Genomic DNA, 23,256 nt, shown 5'->3' on the forward strand with positions numbered 1-23,256 from the left:
AAGGTAGCCTGGTCCCTCCCCTCCTAGGCTTGTCCCTGCTGCTTGCGGAGCCCAGGCCTCTGCCCACTCCCACCCACACCCTCCTGTGGTCTGACGGGGACCCAGCACTCCCCCAAAGCAAACCTTTGCTTCTGCGGTGTCCTAACGGACGTTTGATTCTTTGTGGGACCCGCTGGTGTCCTGCCCAGCTGTTGGGTTGACTTGCTCCTGGAACTACAGCTTCCAACTATCCAGGCCTTTGTTTGTAACAACCACACTCTGGGACGGGGAAATAGGTCTCTGTGAAGGTCCAGGCGGAGCTGGGTGGGCTCAGCCTCGCACAGCTGGGTGCCAGTGAGACTGCCCCAGCGAGACAGAGCCCAGCGCCACACGGCAGGCGAAGCCAGGTGGGCCCTGAGAGAAAGTCCACTGCGTCTCCCGTCGGGCCCTTCTTTCTGCCCCGAGGTCTGGGCTTCCCCTTACGTGAGTTAGAGCAGAATTCTGAGGGTCGGCTTTGGGGGCTGACAGGCTAGAAGGGTCTTGGTGTTTTTCTGGCCCCACCTGGCATTACAGGGAACAAGCAAGAGCGTCCCTTCACGTCCACTTCCCAGCTCAGCCACTTACAGGGCGAGTGTAATAACAGCTCTCATCCATTCATCTAGTTCGGTAGATGCTGCACATTTTATATGCTTCATCCTTTTTCTTTTTTTTGCTTCATCCTTTTTCATCTCTGCAGCTGTGGGCTGTGTGTACGCTTCAGCAATGAGGCCCAGAACGGGCAAGCTGCTGGCCTGGGGGTGCCCAGCTTGTAGATGGTGAAGCCAGGATCCAAACACAGATGGGTTTTGCTCCCAAGCTGATGACTTAATCCGTATCCTTATTACCTCCTTCTGTCCTGCTAAGCCAGTTTCCCTTCCGAAGCAGCAGAATTGACTGTGTACGGTGCTCCCTTCTCTCCTAAACCCAAACTGCACAAATCCTGAACACCCAAAAGTTGTGTTTTAAAAAAACCAAACACACACACTTCTAGCTCCAAAACTCATGCAGCAGCAAAACCTGTGCAGAGCTTCCATGAGGCTCCTCGTGGTCTCGATTTATCCAACTCACTGGGAATGTTCATACGTTTACTGAGGAAACATTAACGATGAGTTGGACTGTGGGTCCGCCCCAAATCTGCTGGAGGTGCAACACGGTGCGCGGAATGTACAGACTTTCTCTCGAACCCCGGAAATCCTGAATTCCGAAAGGCATGTGGTCCCAAGGGACTGAGCTGAGCGCTGAGGTCTGTGGAACCTTGCCCGCTCTCGCTCCCCGGCCCCCTGCTTGGCCAGGCCCTGTAGGAACTCTGGAGGCAGTTGGGTAACAAAGGTCAAAGGTTGACAGGTACACGCCCTTTGACTCAGCAGTTCCTCTTCTAAGAGTTTCTTCTAAGGATTCAGCATGTGAAAATCTGGAAATAGAGTAAATACCCTAAACTCAGGAAATAGCTTTGAAAAAGGCTGATACATTCAAACAGTGGATCCCTATGAGCCATGAACATTGGTGCTTGACTTGTAAGTCTTCTAATCTGGAAAAATATTCATTAAGTGCTGTTAAGTGGAGGAGAGACCCCAAAGTTACAAAACAGTACATACATACTCTATGATCCTATATTTGTTAAAAGGAGAAAAATGACAAGAAAGAACACTGTTTTATTTATTTATTTATTTATCTATTTATTTATTATTTTGTATTGATTTCAGAGAGGAAGGGAGAGTGAGAGAAAGACAGAAACATCAATGATGAGAGAGAATCATTGATTGGCTGCCTCCTGCACACCCCCTACTAGGGATTGAGCCCACAACTTGGGCATGTGCCCTTGACCAGAATTGAACCCAGGACCCTTCAGTCTGCAGGCCAACGCTCTATCCACTGAGCCAAACCAGCTAGGGCAAGAAAGAACACTGTTAATCAGTCCTCACAGTTGCCTATCCAGAGCAAGCAAAGTGAGGTGGGCATGCTCCCCTCCCCCCCCGGCCCCCCCCCTTCACTCCACAGCCAGAGCACTAGATGGATTGCAGTGGCTGCACTTTCTGCAACCTGAGGTGGGTCATTTAGGGATTTTCATCTGTTCCTTTGACAAACATGTCTTCTATTTTTCAGGCACTGCGCTAAATGTCAAGGATGTAGAAATCAGTAACACGAGGCTCCTAAGTTGTCTCTCCCGGTGGCTGTGGTTATACCTTACTCATCTCTATCTTCCACGTTTCTCGTTGTACCTGCTATCGCATAGATGGGGGCTCAGCAGATGAATGACAAGTGAACAGGGTCCCTGTCACAGTCCTGGGGAGGGTAACAGATAAAGGAATAAGCTTGATAAGGTTATGGGCGGCATGTCCCGGTGGGGACACACAGGAGGGATGATTCACTCTGGGGACAAGGTGAGGGGAACTGGTCTGGATAGATGATCTCCTTATGCCCAACCCTGTGTTCAACTCCATCGCAAAGACAACAAGCTCACTCAGCGCCTCTGACCCAGACTGCGCGCCAATGCCAATGCCAATGCCGCGGAGGAGCCGGGGCAAAGGTGCTCTCGTGCCTTAGGTTCCTAAGAAAGGATGGGATGACAAAGACGACTTAGGCTCCTGCCTCTTTAATCCGGTGTGTTCTCCTTTCCTTTGCTGTCTCTCAAGTCAAGGGGGCGGTGGGGAGAGGAGAGTCCTTGGGAGGTGGGGGGTTGGGGGCGCGGTCCACAGGCGGTCATTTTATTTTTCAGAATTTCGGTTTCACTGCCCTAAAAATGCCCTGTGCTCTGCTTACCCCCTGACAACCACTGATCTTTTTCACTGCCCCCATAGTTTTGCCTTCTGTAGATGTCATATAATTGGGATCACACAGTGTAGCCATTTCACACGGGCCTCATTCCCGTAGTGATAAGCATTGAAGGCCCCTCGCCGTCTTTTTGTGACTTGACAACTCGCTCCTTTTTGTGCTGAGTAAGATTTCATTGTCTGACCCCTTGCCTTCCCACTTTGTTCTCTTCTTTCAAAATTGTTTTAGCTATTCCAGTTCCTTTGCCTTCCCATATAAAGTTTAAAACAATCTTGTCTATTTCTACAAAAATCTTGCTGAGAGTTTGAAAGGGATTGGGTAAAACCCATATATCAGTCTGGGAAGAATTGACATCTTTTACTGTATTGAGTCAGCCAATCCATGAACACGCTATGTTTCTTCATGTATTTCGATCTCCTTGGATTTCCTTCGTAAATATGTGTGGTTTTCAGCATACAAGTCCTATACACGTTTTATTATATTTACAACTAAGTATTTCATATTTTTATGAACAACTGTTAAGTGGTATTGTTTTCAAATTTTGATGGCCAGATGTTCATAACTATTATATGGAAATACAACTGATTTTTGTATATCTATCTCGTATCTTGTGTCTTTGCTAAACCCACGTATTTATATAGCTTGAGGATATTTTTTTTTTTTTGTAGATCCCTTGGCAATTTTTTACATGGACCCTCATGTCATCTGCAAACACATCTTCCTTTCTGGTCCGTATGCCTTTTATTTCCTCTTCTTGCCTATTTCACTGGCTACTTGCAGCACCATGCTGACTAAGTGGTGAGAGTAGATATCTTCGCCTTGTTCCCAGTATTAAGGGGAAAGCTCTCAGTCCTTCACCATCAAGGATGTTAGCTGTAGGGTTTTCTCGGGTAGATTTATTTATTAAGTATTCCTTCATTCCCATTTTTCTGTAAGTTTTTATCATGAATGGGCATTGAATTTTGTCAAATACCTTTTCAACATCAGTTTATATGTACATGTGATGTTTTCTACTTTAGTCTGTTAATATGATGGATTCCACTGATTGATTTTCAAATATGTATTTTTATTTTTTTCTAACATTTTTATTTTATTAAAAAAAATCTTTATTGTTGAAAGTCCCTTTTTTCTCCCCATTGATCTCTTCTAGCCTGCCTGCCACTCTCCCCCCCACCCCATCCCCGGTCCCAGACCTTCACCATCCTATTATCTGTGTCCATGGGTTATGCATATATGCATACAGATTCTTTGGTTGATCTCTTCCCACTGATTTTTAAATATTGAATCAGCCTTGCATCCTAAGGATAAACCCCACTTGTTCATGGTGTACAATTCTTTCTATATATTCTGAATCCTATGTGCTAATGTTTTATTAAGGATTTTTGTGTCTATATTCATGAAGATATTAATCTGTAGTGGTTTTTTTGTACTGTCTTTGTCTGGTTTTAATATCAGGGTAATACTAGCTTTATAGAGTGAATTGGCAAATGTTCCTTCCTCTATATTTTCTGATAGAGAATATAGAGAGAGACAGTGTTACTTTCTCTTTAAATGTTTGGTAGAATTCTCTAGTGAAACCATCTGGGTCTGAAGATGTCTTTTTTTTTTCTTTCAGTTTTTAAATTACAAATTCAATTTCCTTAACAGTTGTGAGCATATTCAAATTATCTAGTGCATATTGAGTGAGTGGTGGCTGTTCGCATTTTTCGAGGAATAGGTCCCTTTTATCTAAGTTGTCAAATAATGTGTGTTCTCAATAGCATTTTTAAAGCTCGCTTTCCTGTGTTCGTTCTTCTCACATTGAAATGAGATGCTGATTTCCCTACATGCCGTACCCACCCTCCTTCAGGTCAGAGATGAGAAATGACATAAAGCTGTATTCTGTGTCTTGGACCCTCAGGCAGAGCCCAGGATGGGACAGTCCCAGTGTAAACTCACAGAGTTTCGGGGCATCAGCTGTCCATGGGCTTCTCTAAAGTGTCCTGGAACCCGAAGGGCTGGAGACCCGTCACCTAAGCCTCCCTAGAGAGACCTCAGATGAAGAGACCAGAGCCCCTTCCCTCATTTGAGAAGACTCTCCAGGGGCCCCAGGTACCACTAGGTGGCGCTCAGAACGCACAGTTGCTTGCATTGGCCAATGTGGATCCAAGAAGCTCAGCTCAGCAGGACAGGTCTGTGGGGGGGCATTTTGTTCTTTCCGTGAGATGAACGCTAGAGCCTAGAGCAGTGATTCTCAACCTTCTGGCCCTTTAAATACAGTTCCTCATGTTGTGACCCAACCATAAAATTATTTTCGTTGCTACTTCATACCTGTAATGTTGCTACTGTTATGAATCGTAATGTAAATATCTGACATGCAGGATTGTCTTAGGCGATCCCTGTGAAAGGGTCGTTCCTCCGCCAAAGGGGTCGCGACCCACAGGTTGAGAACCGCTGCTCTAGAGCCTGCAAGGACCACAGGAGCTCTGGGCTGGTGGAGTTTGCCGCACTTTCTCAGACAAAAGTGTTAAGGCTTGAGAGGCTGGCTGGAGGCTCCTGGGAGGTGTCCGAGGACCTAAGAGCAGAAAGTCCACACTGAGACAAACATGCCCCCTGGAGCCTCTGTCTGGTTAGGAAGCAGTGACGCCCAGACAGGCCTGGAGCAGAATCCGGAACCGATCTGCCCTGGTCCCCTTCCAGGCCTGGCTCTGGAGTCCCTGGGGGAGGCCTGAGGTCAGCCCTGCCTCTGCCACTCGCCGTGTGCCTTGGGCAGGTCTCGTGCAGCATTTTTTGCTGGGTTCTGGACTAAGTCCAAATCCTGACTCAACCACGCCGGGGCTGTGCCACCTTCGGGAAGTTACCTCAGCTTTGAGAGCCTCAGGTTCATTGTCGCGTGGGGATAACCATGACATTCACCTCCTCGTGCCGTGAAGCTTGAATCCAGGTAGATGTGCAGCACAACGTAAGCACTCGATGGGCATGAGCAGGTACCTTTATCATCACTGTGATGATTAATCCTTGTGCCTTTCCCATCCCTACCCTGGGACCAGATGTATTCGCTTCCCACTGCTGCTGGAACAGATGCTACAAACGTAGTGGCTTAGGACAGTGTAAATTATTCTCTCACAGTTCTAGAGGCCAGAGTCTGTAATCCAGTGGCATTCTTTCTGGACACTTCAGGGAGGACCCATGTCCTTGACTTACTGGGCTTCCAGAGGCCACCACATTCCTTGACTTGTGGCCCCTTTCTCCCACCACACCAGCCTCTTGCTTCCACCATCACATCTTTTCCTACTAACTCCAACCCTGTTTTTAAAAAATATATATATTTTTATTGATTTCAGAGAGGAAGGGAGAGGGAGAGAGAGAGAAATGTCAAGGATGAGAGAGAATCATTGATCAGCTGCCTCCTGCATGTCCCACATTGGGGATTGAGCCTGCAACTCGGGCAGGTGCCCTGACTGGGAATCGAACCTCCTGGTTCATAGGTCGATGCTCAACCACTGAGCCATGCCGACCGGGCTAACTCCGATTCTCCTGCCTCCCTCTTTTAAGGATCCTTTTCACCTTGGATCATCCAGGATAATTTCCCCTCCTGAAGCTTCTTACCTTAATCATGGGACCCAGTGAGCTGAGGCCCAGTGTGTGGGGGCTCCAGGGATAGCTCTCTCTTCCACGGGACAGGAATGAAAATCAGTGTAAGCAAGTGGGTGTGTACATATGCCACATGCAAAAGATTTTCATCCCAGCATTGCCGGTAACCGTGAACGGTGGGAAGACATAGTGAGTTTGGTTAAGTGGGCAGTGGTGTAGCAGGAAGCAATGCAGTGCTGTGATGACTGTAAGACTGGAGGAAAACTCTGTTGAATAGTACTGAGAAAAAAGTATGCACAAAACTGAATATACATATTCTGTGATTATAACCGTGAAAACATGATGTGGGTTTACAAGGATTAAAATTAGAAGGCCCTTATTAACGAATGGAAATAATTACTTTGTAAGACTGCTTGGGGTTATGAGTAGCTAAAAATACCCTTTAAACTATTCTGCAGTGAACACTATATTTTATTTCTTCTAAAGAATTCCTGCAGGGATTTCTTCTTGTTTGCTTGTTGTTATTATTGTGTGTGTATAATCTGATTTTATTTTCTGAGGGTCCACCTAAATTTGATTTACAAACTTGGTGTCGCATATCCAATTTTGTGCCCTATTTTCCCCACTTTACAATATTAATGATCCTTTTTAGAAAATGCCTTTTTAAAGAGCTTCATAATATTTTGTAGATAGATTTATAACTCTGTTATTTATCTATGTTGCTGCTTTTACTAGTAAGATGGTTTAAATTTTTCACAGCCAACCCAGCATTAACATCTTCGTATATTCATTGTTGTTCCACTTCAGGAAAGATTTCTAGATATGTGGATTATTTATCTACATACCAGTATGTACTAGAGGCCCGATGCACGAAATTCGTGCATGGGTAGGGTCCCTAGGCCTGGCCGGTGATCAGAGCCGATCTATGGGGCAACCAGTGGGGCAATCGCCCCCCACCCACTGCTGGCACCCACCTGGGCTAGCCTGGGGCCTGTGGGCTGGGGACAGCTCCTGCATTGAACGTCTGCCTCCTGGTGGTCAGTGCGCTCCCACAGCCAACCTCCCACAGCCAGCCAACCTCCCTCAGCCAACGAACCTCCTGTGGTTCCTCCCCCCGGCCAGCCGGCCCCAATCGGCCCTGATCGATTGGGACTGGGCGAGAAGGCCCCAGTCGGCCTGATCACCAGTCAGGGCCAGGGACCCCACCTGTGCACGAATTCATGCACTAGGCCTCTAGTTTTCAAATAAAATTCTAGAACTACGACAACATAAAGAGTGGAGCCTTTATAGCTGCTGTTTCCTTAGCATTGCCATGGTGCTCTGCTGCAGTCATTTCTGAATGGGTGGACCAGTTGGTTGCCATTTTCCAGGGTCTGCCTGGTGAGCATGTGACACCGATTTCCTGATTTCCTGCCTTCGATCTTGAGGGTTCCAGTCTTTGGATGGATGCTATGTGTGGAGAGTGGAGGGACAGAAGGGGACAAGGGCCCTCATGGTCTCAGCGAGCTGCTGGCAGGCACTTCTGACTTCTTCCTGGGTGGAAGGAGAAAGCATCATAAACCCAACCCTCTCCACAGCCTTCTCCACATCTTTTACCCCATTTAACAGCACTGTAAGGGCAGCAGACTATCTTTAAAAAGGAGCCACTTTGGAGAATGTATTCTGTAGAAATAACCTTTTTTTACACTCCCCTCTTCCTATGTCCCTCGTTCCCATCTTTTGCCCATTTTTTGTACCATCTTTTTTTCTGGAGCTGTGACCCTCAAGCTTTGGTTGGGTTGGAAGCATGGGGAGGCCAGTTCTTTAAGACGTAGATTCTTGGGCCTCCCTTCCAGGGTCTGCTCTAGGCAGATGTTTGTCTCTGCATTTTTACCCACCTCTCCAGGTGCTTGTCCTGCAGCTGGAGTGAGTGAGGATCACTGTTCCCCTACACTGAGGCATGTGCCCTGGAATCATGGGCAAAGCCCAGAGGGGATGAAGGGAAGAGACCATCTGAAGACAATCAACATGGTGCTTGCTTCTTTCTCCTTCAAATGCCTAATCAAACACAGGAATGAAACATGACCTGACCTTCCTTTCAGAATCCTTGATGGTGACCTTCACGTCCCAGGAGAAAAGTTAGTCAAGACTTAGATACACCTGATCTGGATTAAAATTGAACAGCTGTACTGAAAACCATGTCCTTGTGGAATGACAACTGGATGTGCTCAAAAGATTTGTTCAAATGACTGGGTGGAGATCCCAATTGAGGACAATAATTCTTTTTTTTTTAATTATTAATTTCAACTATTTCTTTTACTTTTAAAAAATATATATTTTATTGATTTTTTACAGAGAGGAAGGGAGAGGGATAGAGAGCTAGAAACATTGATGAGAGAGAAACATCAATTCAGCTGCCTCCTGCACACTCCCTACTGGGGATGTGCCCAAAACCAAGGTATATGCCCTTGACCGGAATTGAACCTGGGACCCTCTATCCACTGAGCCAAACCAGTTAGGGCAGTAATTCTTTATGATCAGGTCCATCCAAGATGGACTCAGATGATTCAACCAGCTCAGGAATCTTCGTCTGTTCTACTGATATTGAGAATGCAATGATATTAACATATTTCATTGATTCTAAGATCACCTACCCCCACAAGCACACACCTTAGCAGCTGTGTAATTGGGATGTGTCCATGATTAAAGGTCTCATTGTCATTGACATGAGGTCATGACGTAGCTACCATTGCCTGACCCAACCCTCAGCCCCAAAGTGCAGACCCTGGAAAGAAATGCTTTGTCAATGCCATCAGTTGCCTGGAGGGTGACTTTGTGTTAAAAAAGATCAACACTGACAACATTCAGGATTCAGTTGAAAATCATTAAGAAAATGTGAACTCTGAAGACGTTTTGAGAATAACTTAACCAATTTTTTTTTTCACTTCCATTTTTCTTTCTAGGTGTGCCCAAGGGAGATAGGTGATATATCCAATAAGTCACTAAATGAGTACTTTTGATAAGTCTACAGTAAAAATTTTAAGAGATAAGACACATTGAATAGTTTAATTGGGAGTATTTTTTCCTTTCCTAGTGGTACATAAAACAGTGGTGCTTCTGACAGTTGATGGCATCTTAGATACAATGAAATGCAGCAGCAGCTCATACACAGGGCATTTCCTACACCAGCTGTCAACACTTCATGCGCACAAACTCACGCAGATCCTCATTACTGTTAGTCCCAGAACAACCGAGAAGGAAACAGAGGCACTTGGGAGATGAGGAGATTGGTAGAGTTGGGTGGGATTCCCATGCAAGCAGTATGCTCTGGGACCCAGGATCGTCGCTGTGCTGAGGGTCTGACTGAGAAGTGTATAAGCTTGCAATGTGTTGGATAATAACCGGTGAAGAATTTCCCACCAGGTTTGTATTTTAACGAGCATGGTATGGATCGGGAAGAAAATGTGCAAACCTTTTGCAAAGATAAGGCCAATTCTGTGCAGGCAAAGGGCCGTGGTGGGAGCCTACATCATGGTTATTTCTTGTCCTGAAGCCCCCAGCAGGCACGCCCTCATCCACCAGGAACACCGCACATCAGGAAGTTTCTTGTGGCTTCTCATTGCATTGGACGGAGACTTTAAAAGAGTAGACACAAAATTTGTTTCTACATTGAAATAGGGAGTGACTTCGATGATGACTGATCTGCACATTTTTGCTGCCTTTGTCAGGGGGAGAGGCAGTCCCAGCTTTCAGGGACTGAATTTAAATTCTTTGCAAAGGATTATGTAGGCACTAAGGCCAAGGGTACAAATGTAGATTCAATGTTTGACCTAATGGTAAAGCCTACCCCCCAAGTTTACTTCATGTAGCAGCTTCTAAAAAGTCTGAATTAGCACGAATTTTATTGCTTTTATTGCACACGATGAGATTGATATGGTAACAGTGACATTTGGGATATGAGTGACTGGAGTTGATCATGGAGACAATCTTTGGGGGCTCAGATCATCAGCAGGTGACAAAACGTACAGCTTTGGTGATAAAACGGAAACCAAAGAATCCGTCATCTCTGTTCATAGAACATTTCCTTTGAAAACTGTTTTTCTAAGGCAAAGACAACAACAAAAGAGAAGACTGGTATCAGAGACCCTTAAAGCCGCTGTCTGCCCCAAGCGTTTTGCTCTCTCAGCAGCAGAACGTTTAGGAAAACGAAGCTGACCCAGACCCCAAGCACCCTGGGTTCATTTTTGTCTGCCCTAAGGGAAACTGATGTGGAAAAGTTTGAGAAGCTCTGCTTTACAAAGAGTCCCTTGAGCCTCATGGCCATTGGTCATGGAAGTAGGAAAACACGCCTGGTTCCTTCTGTCCTGGGCTGCCTTCCATTGGTGTCCACCCATGACCATGGCCTGCCCATTGGCGGGCAGGGTCTTCGCAGCTGAGGGCTCCCTTGGCAGAATGTCCTCGGTAGTTTCAGCCCAGGAGGCCCAGGTAGTGTGGTTTGCAAGGCAAAATTAGAGACCACCCTAGAGTCTTGGGTCTGAAATAGTCTTTTCCTCTGTTCGGTCCCCTCTGGTTTGGTGTTGGGGAGGTGGAGCTCTGAGGGGCTCAGTCTGGAAGTCCAGTGAGACAAGAACACGTTGCAAAACCAATAGAGTCCACACCTCTGTGTACACAGAGGTTGGAATGTTTGCACATTTTAGAATAAAGTTTTTCCTATTGTATTAGGATTTTGAAAAAAGAGAACATATTTCCATGTATTATAATATTCATTCATTCAAGAGTATTGTTGAGCTGCTCTGGGCATGGAGAGTGCAGCAGCAGCCAACAAAACAGTTAAAATCCCTGCCCTAATGGAGTTTACCTACTAAGGAGAGAGAGAATTTTAAAAAATGATAAAAGTATCTAGAATATCTGATGGTGATCTATAAAGACAAATAAGGAAAGAGGGATGAGAATACGTGTGTGTTAATGGGTTGGTCATGATGACCAAATATCACTGAACAGGTGACATTTGAACAAACAACGGTGGGATGCTGGGTCTGTGGTTTTGAGGGTACAGCCTGTTGACTTGCCTGATGGACTGGGTGTAAAAGGAGGGAAATTGGGGATGACTCTGAGGGGTGACAGGCAGCTGATGATGTGGCTCCTAATGACCCCACCTCCTGGTACCCATGTCTTTGTGTAATTCCCTTCCTCTTGAGTCTGGGCTAGACCCAGTCACTTGTTTCTAATGAGTAGAAGATGGCAAAGTTGATGGGATGTCATGTCCCTGATTAGGGTACAGAAGATCTGGCTTCCTCCTGTTAGTGGGTTCTCTCTGCTTCCCTGCTGGCTTGCACACGTCATTGGAGCAAGCTGCTGTGTTGGAGAGGTCCCCAATGGCAGGGATCTGAGGGCAGCCCTTGGTCCAACAACCCTCGAAGAACTGAATCCCGCCAACAGCCACATGAGCTCAGAGGGGTCTTTCCCCAGTTGGGCTTTGTGATGAGATCACAGCCTCTGCTGACACTGTGATTGCCACCTGTCAGGGACCTTAGAGCTGAAGGCCCAGCGAATCATGTCCAGCTTTCTTACCCTTAGAAACCGGGAGCTAGTAACATGAGTGTTTTAAGATAAGCTTGAGGATAATTGGTTATACAGCTATACATAACTAATACACAAGGTTTTTGGTCAGGGCAACTGGAAGAATAAAATGACCATTTCTCATATCATAAGATGAGTGTAAATTGAAGGTTTTTTAATGGGAAAATAGCAAATTTGGTTTTGCATATGTGCAATATATTCATATTTCTGTCTCTGTGATAATGTTTCTCATGGATTTTTCAGATGGTAGTGACCTACCAATAAATATGATCTAAATGCTCTCCCATGGACCATTTCTTGAAATGTTAATGAGTGCATGTTCAGAAATAAGATTCTATGATCATTTAAGTCACAGTTATGTCTAGAAACCGAGAACCTCAAATACATACCAACCCATTAATTCTGACATCTCACTTGTAGAATTTACTTATTCTTTTACAGTTTGCACAAAACTGGGATAAAATTCATTATGTTGACTCTAAGGAAGAGATTTGCCGGAGCAAATTGACAGTACAGGCCATTGAAGGGAAAGAATGTTTAATTTTTAGCATTTGAGAAGGATGTAGTTATGTTAACAATTTCACTGGCTGTTAGTAGAAGTTTGCCCAGCTTGCTGAGGTGCTGAATTATGATAGCCTAGGTGGAGACCAGGAGCAAAGCATGGAGCCCAGAGAACGAAGGAGGCAAACGAAGGAGGTGACTGGTTGGACACTGGAGTAAGGAAGAGGGAGTGGGTTGATACTCTGTGTTGCTTATCTACTTTCTCATCTTCTTGGGAAAGAGTACCATTTTGGTGCTGGTATCAGGTGGCCAGTGTGACAAGAGATGCCGGTCTTCACACAACCCTGGAAGGCAAAGAGTTGTTCACTTCAGCCATTCTGATGGCTCCGCTCCCTTTGCCCTGCTGGTGTAGGATGGGCGGCACAGTCAAGGTCAGTGAGACGTGAAGGAACTCTCCTCTGGGGCACCTCTGTGAAGGGCTCTTTGCTCTTTAAGGAGCATGTTGAGGGGAAACCTCCCTTTCCTGCTCCGGGACATTGCTGCCTTCTCGTGTTGCTTGGAACCAGGTGAAGTGATCCAGCCAACAGGCTGAGGGTGGCCTCGTGGAAAGACAGGGGAACTTGGTCCCTGGATGCTGAGCTTGAGCCTACACGTTATCCGCACCTGGACAGTCACACTGGGGACCTGTTTTTCTATGAGATAGAAAATTTTCTGATGGTTTAAACCATTTTGAGGTGGGTTTTCTGTTCCTTGCAGCCTGAAGCATTTGGAGACAGGAAAATTCTAGATAAGATCTGGTTTTCTGGCTTAGTCAGAGAACTCATTTACCGAAACAGAGAATTCAGAAGGAGAAGGCGACTGGGCTGGGATGTGAGAGAAATGATGACGTGGACCCAGGCATGTTTAGTTGGAGGTGCCTGCGGGACACCCAGGTGAGGACATCTGTGGAAGGTCTCACGTCAGACCTGGAGGTGAGGAGTGGGAGTCCTTGTGTAACCGAGAGGTGGTGGTTGCAACACAGCCTTTGATTTGGGTTTGAGCCCAAGCTTTATCTTCTAATACCTGTGCGACTGGGCAGGGCACTTAACGTTTTTAAGCCTCCATTTCCTCACTTGTAAAATGAAACTGCTTGCGTTAATATTTCCAAAGTAGGAATCCTTACCCCAGTGTGGCAGAAGCGATGTTACATCTCCTTTAAACCTGGTTTCCACTTCTCTAGGGCCCATGGGCCAACCTCATGTCCCAGAATCCCCTGCTGTTAGGTAAGGGTCCCATGGATGTGATACTCTCTCTTTCCTCACCTGTCAGCTGGGTGCAGAGAATCCAGGGGTGGCCCTGAGACCACAGGGGGTGAGGGAACCTTGAGATGGAAGGAGCCTGGATTCCTGAGAGGCTTTGTGGAGAACCCCAGGCCCTCCAGCCACCTACATTGAACTGACATGAGCAGAAAACCAACCCTGACCACGCTGTTTCTATAGCAGCTAACATTCCTTACCCAGACTCACACTCCAGTGTATCCCAGCGGCTGATACACAAGATGATTTTAAATGTCGATGTTATACATTTGATTGACAGATATTAGAGAAAACGCATATATACATAAAACTAGCTCATCAGTCTTATGATTTTAGATGTATTATTACTTAAAATAAGGGTTGATTTGATTATGTGAGTTGGTTTAAGAAAAATATCAGGTAAATCACAGAGCAAGTGTTAGGTGGGAATGGCAGAAATGGTAACAGTGGCACACACACGCCGGCTCACTTCATGAGATGGTTGTGGGGCTAAAATGACACAATGTACGGGAAGGACCTCTCGGAGGCCTGGCACATAGTCAACGTGATAAATGGTAGCCCTCACCTTGTGATGGGCAGACCTGCATCACAGGATTGAGCCCACCGCACCATAGGACTGGTTCACTGTTGACATGCTTATCACCCCTGCTAACTCTGAGCTTAAGGATGGGGAGCTGCCTTATTCCTCGTGGCATCGTCAGTGTGGCTCGGTGCCCAGCACCCAATGGGAAACCAGTAGATGGTTTGGGTGTAGACAACCTGGGCAGCGAGACGTCCTTTCTAGGATTACAGATTTGAATCCACTGGACGATGAGCCCCTTGCAGACAAGATCTATGTCTGACTCAGTGCTGGGTCCCAGAACCCAACACAGTACCTGGCACATAGTGGGTCCTCAATAAATAGTTATTACGAATGCACCGATTTTAATCATTCTCATAGACTCCTACATGTTCTAAATTTGGGGTTGGTCTCGAGTTAGCACCCCAAGGCGGTGCCAAGGTTCTTCCCAGAAGCTGGTGAGGAGTGGCACCCATGGGACTCCCCATCCCTTGTCCCCTGTCCCCTGTCCCTTCTCCCAGCAGCTCAGCCCTGCCTGGGGGAGGAGGACAGCATGCAGCAGAGGGGAGAGTGTGGCAGAGATAAATCTCCCTCCGAGGTAAAAGCTGGCTCTGCCTCCTAATAAAACTCAGACGAGAGTGTGTATTTTAAAGCAAATAAATGTTTCAGGGCCTGAGAAGGGAGACGTTAATGGCTCCATTCGAGTTCGCGGAATTTATTTTCCATCAGGGCCGGGCTTTCTGAGAAGCCTGGTTCAGTCAAGGTTAGACATGAAAGATGCGCTTGTGGGCTCAGTGGCCCCACGTCAAGCCCCCGAGAACTCACCCGCTGCACACTTCTTAATTAGATCTCCGACCCCGCCGCCGCCGCTGGCACAGGGACACGCTGGCTGTTTCTTGCTCCTTTTGGCTTTTTCCATGTTGGAAAAGATAATCTTTCAAACTTGTTTTTCACAGTCAGCACTGAGACAACCAACCAACTATCGGGCTGACCCATCCGAAGGGTGCCCATTAGTCGGCAAGGAGGGGTCTGGCTTGCCCTTTCAAGAAGGAGTATTTTAAACAATGAATGGTGTTGACAGAAGTGAGGTTGGGAATAAAGATTCCTAATGAAGAACTCTAGCAATAATTACTTATTGTCTATATTTATCGAAAATGAGTACATACAGTATTGCTGTTTCTCTGAAGAGAAGAATGTGCATAATTATCACAACTTTATCTCCTTTCCTGTTTTGGTGACTAGCAATTGCCATTTTTTAATTACTAGGGCAAAAAGAAAATGTTACCCTTAGGTGAGATGGCTCTAGTGTCATTAAGAATGCATTTGCACATTAATATCAGTAACTTAGTGTGCAGGGAATAAATAGAAAGTATTTGGGCTTACCATCCAGCTATTAGACCTGTGATAGAAAAATAGCCTGGGATTGGAACTGTTTGTTTCTGGATTCCTGAAATGAAATGAGTTAGTTTTCCTCGGAGGTATATGGGAATCACCTCTCTTAACAAAGGAGACATATCTAATAGTACATGTCCATTTATGTTTAGTGAAGTGCTCGTTATTGTTTAACAACCAGCTCTCCAGGCAGAAAAATTCTTGATACATAGCATTGGCCAATTGCTGTGGTGTAAATACTGCCATCATGAGAGATAGCAATATGATATCATGGAATACACGGTTGGGATGGTATGTGGGCAATTAACTTCCAAAGCTGGTGTGAGCTGGCTCAGCACATGACTGGTTATACATTATATATTAAACACATTGGTTGAGGACATACTCTGTGCCAGGCACTGTCCTAGCTGCTGAAGTCACAGCAGTGAACCAATAGACAAAGCCCCTGCCCTAATGGAGTAGGAGAAACAGACAATAAACAAACAAGCAAACTAATAAATATGTAACATCACGTCAAGGAGTGATGAGAGAAAAAGCAGAGGAAGAGGAAGGGTTGTGACAGGTGAGGGGGAGCGCTTTGGGTACAGTGGACAGGACAGTCTTTCAGAGGGATGTCATGAGCACACATTTTAATAAAGGGAAGGAGTGAGTCCATGAGGATGCCTGGGAAAAGAACATTCTAGAGAGAAGGGAAAACAAGCACAGCGTCAATGAGGTGGGAGTTGGGAGGATGCCTGGGGGTGGCATTGAGTCTGTTTCCGAAGGTCCAGAGATCTGGGAAGCTGGGGCTCCCCTGTAGGACATGGATGAATGTCTGGCTGTCTCCAGGAAAGCATTCGCGCCCTAACTTTAGGCAAGGGCTGAGCCTGGGGAGACCATGGCTCTGCCTCCTGTCCAAGCGCCATGGCTCTCTGTGGGAAGTGTGAGCCTCCCTCTTACTCTCATGCCCTCTATACCTCCAGCTCCTTCATGTCCCTCATACGGATTGGCTCCTGACATCCTTATTCCTCTTACATTCAAATGTATGCCTGTACCTAGAATGGCACTCCACAGGGGCAGGCTAGTGCACAGCTCATTCTCTGTCTCCCGGAACAGTGCCTGCCCCATCGTCAACATTCAGTAAATATTGAATTAATACAGGAAGATGCCAGCGTCTAATTAGGTCATTAGGACTTCCATTGAGGTCCTGCCTGAGCTCCTACCCCACACCCTCAACATTTCCTATCCCTCTTCCTGCCACTTTTGTCCACTGCTTGGCACCTACAGAGTTGCCTGGGAAGAGGTGCTCACAAACACTTATTGAATGATTGAATGCATGGCTATTATTTTATCCGAAGTGACTTTAATTTTTATTCTAGATTACTTTTCTTTTATTCCTCCTTCGTATTATGGATAGGATGTTCTATTGATATTTTCAAAATTGTGTGTGCAGGGAAATAAAATGATCTATGAATTTTATTGGAGTACAGTGAAGGAAGCATTCAGATCTTTATGAAGGGGCTGCTGGGTCTGACAGGTGTGAGAACTTCTGTGTTAGGCAGAATGATTCTCAGTTACTTTCCTGTTCTAACAGGCCCCTGGGGGTCACCCTGAGTGTCTCAGAAGCTGTAAGAACTTGGGCAGGCCGAGGGCAGCTCTGGGGACCTTGGGAAACTCCGCTGGTGTCTTCAATGAGACATGCGTCTGGGACAAAGGTGGGCCTTCCTTTCTGGGCATCTCCAGTGAGCACCAGGAATCGGAGAGAGGGTCATTGGTCTCCAGTGCTCTGAAAACCCGGTCAGCGATCAGAGAGCGGGGGTTTGAAGGGAGTGTCCCCCTTCATGCCATACTTGATGTTAAGTGCACAGAGAGGTACCAAGTCCAGCCAAGGAGTGAGGCTTCTTTTCTTGTGGGAGCAAAGTCTTGTTGGATTTAAACACAGACCAGTCTGCTCTGAGCTAGTGATGAGAATGGAAAACATATTGACATTGCAGGTGTTTAAGTGTGAACATAGATGCTTCTTTCTATCTGTTCATTAGTAACTGGGCAAGTCTCCCCACTCGAGAGACTTTGTTGTTGTATTTTATTTTCACACCGACTTCTAAGGTGAAGACATTTATGGCAGGACTTAATCTTCAGAAATAGGGACCTGGCAGCTCAGTGTTGAGAAAATGATACAAAGGACAGTCATGGCAGTCGTACCATTGGCTCTGAGATTGAGGCTGGAATGGTCACCTCTGTGTTTGAGACGAGGACAGCAGGATCAGAGAGGTGCATGGATTTACCCGAGATCAGCCTGCTGGTCAGAGGCAGCCTGGGATTCAAAACCAGGCTTCCTGACCCAGGACTGCTGGTTTCTTTGATGGGGAGTTAATAATAGAAGGCAGGAACCATACCGCACAAGTCAGGTTTCTCCAGAGAAACAGAACCAAGAGGATGTGTACATATATATATATATATATCTAGAGAGATTTTATTCAAAGGAATTGGCTCTTGTCTACAGGGTAGACCAGCAGGCTGGAGACGCAGGGAAGAGTTGCAGTTTGAGTGCAAAGGCTATCTGCTGGCAGAAGCCCCTTTTGCTTTGGGGAGATCAGTCTTTGTTCTAGTAAGACCTTTAACTGATTGGATGAGGCCCACCCTTGCATGAAGGGAATCTGCCTTACTCAGAGTCCACTGATTTAAACGTTAACTGCATCCAACAAACACCTTCACAGAAAGATCCAGAATACTGTCCGACCACATATCTGGGCACTGTGGCCCAGCCAAATCGAGACATTAAATTAACCATCACACATATATTTACTTAAAAATATGTTTCTTTTTTTAAAAAATATATTTTATTGATTTTTTACAGAGAAGAAGGGAGAGGGATAGAGAGTTAGAAACATCGAGGAGAGAGAAACATCCATCAGCTGCCTCCTGCACGCCCCCTACTGGAGATGTGCCCGCAACCAAGGTACATGCCCTTGACCAGACTCGAACCTGGGACCCTTCAGTCCGCAGGCCGATGCTCTATCCACTGAGCCAAACCGGTTAGGGCTAAAATATGTTTCTTAATGATAGCAAATGTAGTACATATTCAGTCTAGAAATGTGAAAACTGCAAAAATATTAAAAAAAAACAACGTTCAGTTCTACCAGGTTCCACTGGGATGGATATTTCTTACTACTTTAATTCTAAGCATGTGGAGTCTTTCTATAAAGAATATATTCATATCCCCTGAAAGGTATAACTTCACATTAATGTTTTCAGCCTACTTATTTATTTACTTATTTATTTATTTTATTTTGCAAGACTCCATGAATTTTTCCCTAGGTTAATAAATATTCTTGAACATCCTGATTTGTAATGATAGCACAGCAGGCCTGTCTCATGATGGTTATAGTGAATGGCTTTCCCTTCTGCTCAACATCCTTCTCCCCCCCGCCCCTTTTTTTTTTCTCTCATAATAGCACCTTGACTTTCTTTTAGGGACCTTCCCCTCCCCCTCTCCCAGTCTGTTTGGCTCAGGATGGGCCTGGGGCCAAAGCTATAAATATCAAGAAAGAGGGGTTTCTTTTCTCTAGGTTGCTAGGCTGGTAGACTCTAGGTCTAGGACAGCTGAAGGTCATTTTTGTCAATATTTGGACTTGATCCTAAAAATGAAGCCAGTATAAAGGAAAGCAAAGTAGAGAAGTGGACAGAAACAGACTCCTGATTACATTGTTTGCACACCCGAATGCAGCCATGCCTGAAGCTACTCTGCTATACTTTCCAGCTGTGGAAGACAATAAATGCATCATTTGTTGCCTCAGCCAGTAGAGTTAGATGTTGTCACTTTCCCCAAAAGGAGTTCAGAGTCCTTTCTGATACGCCATTCCACTTGACATGACTGTACTGTTTGGGCGTTTTGAGTTTTTTTGCTAATTTACCCACCATAGGCGAGATGTTGCAAGAGGATCTGGAGAAGACAAAGATAACTAAGACATGTTCTCTGACCTCAAGGAGCTGTGACTCAGTGACTGGGACCGCGCATACTTTAGTCATCCATAAGGATGTGAATTCTAACTCCCTGTGGGGATTCCTGTCAGCTTATGAGGATCCGGACAAGCTGCCCAGAAGAAGCATGTACCCTTGACCTGGAAGGAGGCGGGAAGGGATTGCAAATCCCTTTCCAGGGTCTAAGACAGGAGTGGGCAAACTTTTTGACTCGAGGGCCACAATGGGTTCTTAAACTGGACCGGAGGGCCGGAACAAAAGCATGGATGGAGTGTTTGTGTGAACTAATATAAATTCAAAGTAAACATCATTACATAAAAGGGTACGGTCCTTTTTTTTTTTTAGTTTTATTCATTTCAAACGGGCCGGATCCGGCCCGCGGGCCGTAGTTTGCCCACGGCTGGTCTAAGAGGACCTGTGTGATCTGGTCCAGAACCACAGCGTTAAAGAATGTACATGTGAATCGCCTGGGGATCTTATTAAAATGCAACTTATGATTCAGTAGGTCTGGGGTGGGGCCAAGATTCTGCATTTCTAATGTGTTCCCAGGTGAGCTGGGCGCTGGCCGAACTTTCAGCAACTATGAGTGGGGAGGGCCTGGACCTTAACCACTCCCTCCAGCCTGGCCTCACACCAGGCCTCCACCTGACCCTCTGCCCTTTGTGTCCTGGACCCACCCTCTGGCTGCCTCAAGGCCTGCAACCCACTGGCCCTCCGCTGGGATTGCTCCTTCCTGCCCTCCCACTCGGAGGGCTTCTCTCCAGTCTCTGCTCAGATACCACACGTCAGACAGGCCACCGGCACCCCCGCCTGCTTCACACGGTACTTCCAAGCTTTCTGCACATCGTAGCGGAGGCAGAAGACAATACTGGACTAAATGGATGAGCAAAACCTCGAGGGGCTCCGTTTCTTGCACATTTGTAATCTGTTCTGGGCACGTGGCCAGGAAGCTCAGCCGCGTTGCATCAACCTGTTTGACCAGAATCTGCAATTATCACGTTGATTGATTGACTTACTGTCTGCCTTTCCCAGGAGGAGGGAAAGCCCTGGAAGGCAGACCCGTTCATCTCGCTCGTCACTCTCCTCAATGGTGTCAAGCATGTGCTTAGCAAGTGTTCCCCCCGTGGATTGAATGAATGAGTGGGTGGGAGATAGAGTGAGACAGGAAGCAGGACGAACAGTGCTGGCAAAGGGGAGATGGTGAGCAAAAGTGGGGGATAAAATGAGTCACCCACTTTAGCTGGAGCCCGAGTAGAGTGTGTAGAGGAGGTGGTTGGTGAGGAAGGTTGGGAGCATTCTGTGGAGGCCTCCTGGTGATGGGTGCATTGGTCAGATGTGACCACAGGTCAGCTTGAGGAGTAGCCATCTGGCTGATGGGGAGGGGGAGAGGGAGAAGGTGGATTGAGAATGCGGACCAAGAGCTGCCAGAGGCTCTTGAGGCAATTTGTGTGAAAGGGGGTGTGGTGGTGGCAGGGGAGCAAGGGGACCGGTAGGAAGCTGGGGAAGGCTGGGAGTGGAAGGCTGGTGAGAAACAAGACTGGTGATTAAGCCCAGCCAGCGTGACTCAGTGATTGAGCATCAGCCTATGAACCAAGAGTTCATAGTTCGGAGGTCATGGTTTGGAGGTCATGGTTTGATTCCTTGTTAGGGCACATGACCCTGCTGCGGGCTCAATCCCCAGTGTGGGGTGTGCAGGAGGCAGCTGATCAATGATTCTCTCTTATCATTGATGTTCTCTCCCTCTCTCTCTCTCTCTCTCTCTCCCCCCTCTTCCTTCCTCTCTGAAATCAATAAAAATATATTTTAAAAAAGAGAGACTGGTGATGGAGTGAGGGTGAGGGACCAGGGGCCTAGACCCTTGAGGGCGGTGCTCTGGTCAGAACGGGTTAAAGGGAGGGCCAGGTTCTCTGGGGAAAGGTGAGTGAAAATAGAGGAATTGGTTCCTGATTCTAGTTTGGGAAACTGATGGAGTTACATAACCCGAAGTCTAGAGCTTAAGGAAGGGTTCGGCCTGTGATACTGAGGACAGTGGCAGGGGATGCATCACCTCCCTTCTCAGGCCTGCAACGCGGGTGCAGGCATACCTGGAAGTGCCGTGAGGTTGCGAGGTAGCACAGGTAGGTGAGTGACTCACAGGATGCAGTGTAGTGTGGGTGTCGCTGGAACCGCTCCAGGAGGGATGTGTTTATTCCCCCAGTTGACGGGTGTGTTGGTAGCTGATGGCTGATCACTGAGTCCCTGCAGAGCCCTGCCTCGCCCAAGGATGTGCCTCCTTCCCTGGGATCAGCTACATCCAGTGACTGGATAGGTGTGTGGGCGCTAAGGCTCAGCTTCCCCGCCACGTTGGAACAAGTCTGCAGCCCCAGCCTAGCTGCAGAGCCCATGGGATGGGCGGAGACTTGCTTGTGACTGTCCCTTGCCCCTGCACCCTCCCCCCAGCCAGACCTGCTTCCTTCACTGGCCCTCCAAGGCAGGTTTTGCTCCTGAGTGAGTGCGCTCCCCGATAAACTCCTTGCACGCCAGCCTCCATCTCCGAGTCTGCTTCCCAGGGAACCCAACTTGCAACAGATGGTAAGATCTTGGCAGAAGGCTTTTAAGGACTAGAATATCAGGTGTTGCTTTTTGGCCAGGATCTTAGACACGATACTGCAAATCTTGAGTACAGAGCTAAGAAGGAAAATAATATTCTGAAGGGCCGGGCTCTGGGTCCAAAGGCCCCTCCCACACGTCAGCGATATAGAAATGATTGGGATGCAGTGCTACAGTTAATGAAAGACCAGAGGGGCTAATAATTCAGAAGAAGCAACGAGCATTAATGACGTTTCCAGATGTATATGGCAGACGTAATGTGATAAGGAGACTATCTGACTTCGTTGATGGCAAAGTTGCAGGGTTTGCAAATACTGAGGTCAATGAAAATAAAAGATGTAATTTTCCCCCCATGAAAATTATGGCACCCCTGAATTCTATGCATGGATTCCCTAAAACACACACACACATTAGTGTTACAGTGTGTTAATACTTTAAGATAGTTCTAGATAGTTTGATATAAATGTGTGTTAGTGACCCTCTTAGCCAGTTGGATGCCACGCTCCAGGGCAATAAGATAACAGTAGATCAGAAGGGGTCATCGCTGCTCACCAGGTGTCTTACTGATTAGCACAGAGAATAGCACAAGTGCGTTTTCACCGGTGAAATTTGTGTAGAAATGGGCTCTCCTTAGTGCTGGTCAAGATTAGCGGATTGGCTGAAGTGCTCTGAGACCTGCCCCATGCTGCATGGATGGAGCGTAAGGACCCATCAAGGCTTGTCCTGTATTCTCAGGGAGGTGCCTGTGTGCAGCCCTGGGGTGGGAGGCCAGCTGATTGCCTAACAGCAAACACAGGGATGACACACTCCTGCCTCTGAAATTTGGTTGTCTCGCCCTTAAGAAACAACCAATAGGCAAGCAAATCAGCTAAAAAGTCAGAAAGCTGGAACATCACCAAGTTTATAATTATGCTTGTTAATCAGTAAAAATAGGTGAGGTGAGGTGAGTTTGGTGTGAGGGTCACTTTCAGTATAACCAGTGGTGAGGTAGCAGAGAAGTAGCCCACCTCAAACATTCCGGAAAAGTCTTACATCTAT

This window comes from Myotis yumanensis, unplaced genomic scaffold, assembly GCF_028538775.1.
Source record: "Myotis yumanensis isolate MYYU_CA2020_CCGP unplaced genomic scaffold, mMyoYum1.0.hap1 SCAF_3, whole genome shotgun sequence".
NCBI classification, from domain to species: Eukaryota; Metazoa; Chordata; class Mammalia; order Chiroptera; family Vespertilionidae; genus Myotis; species Myotis yumanensis.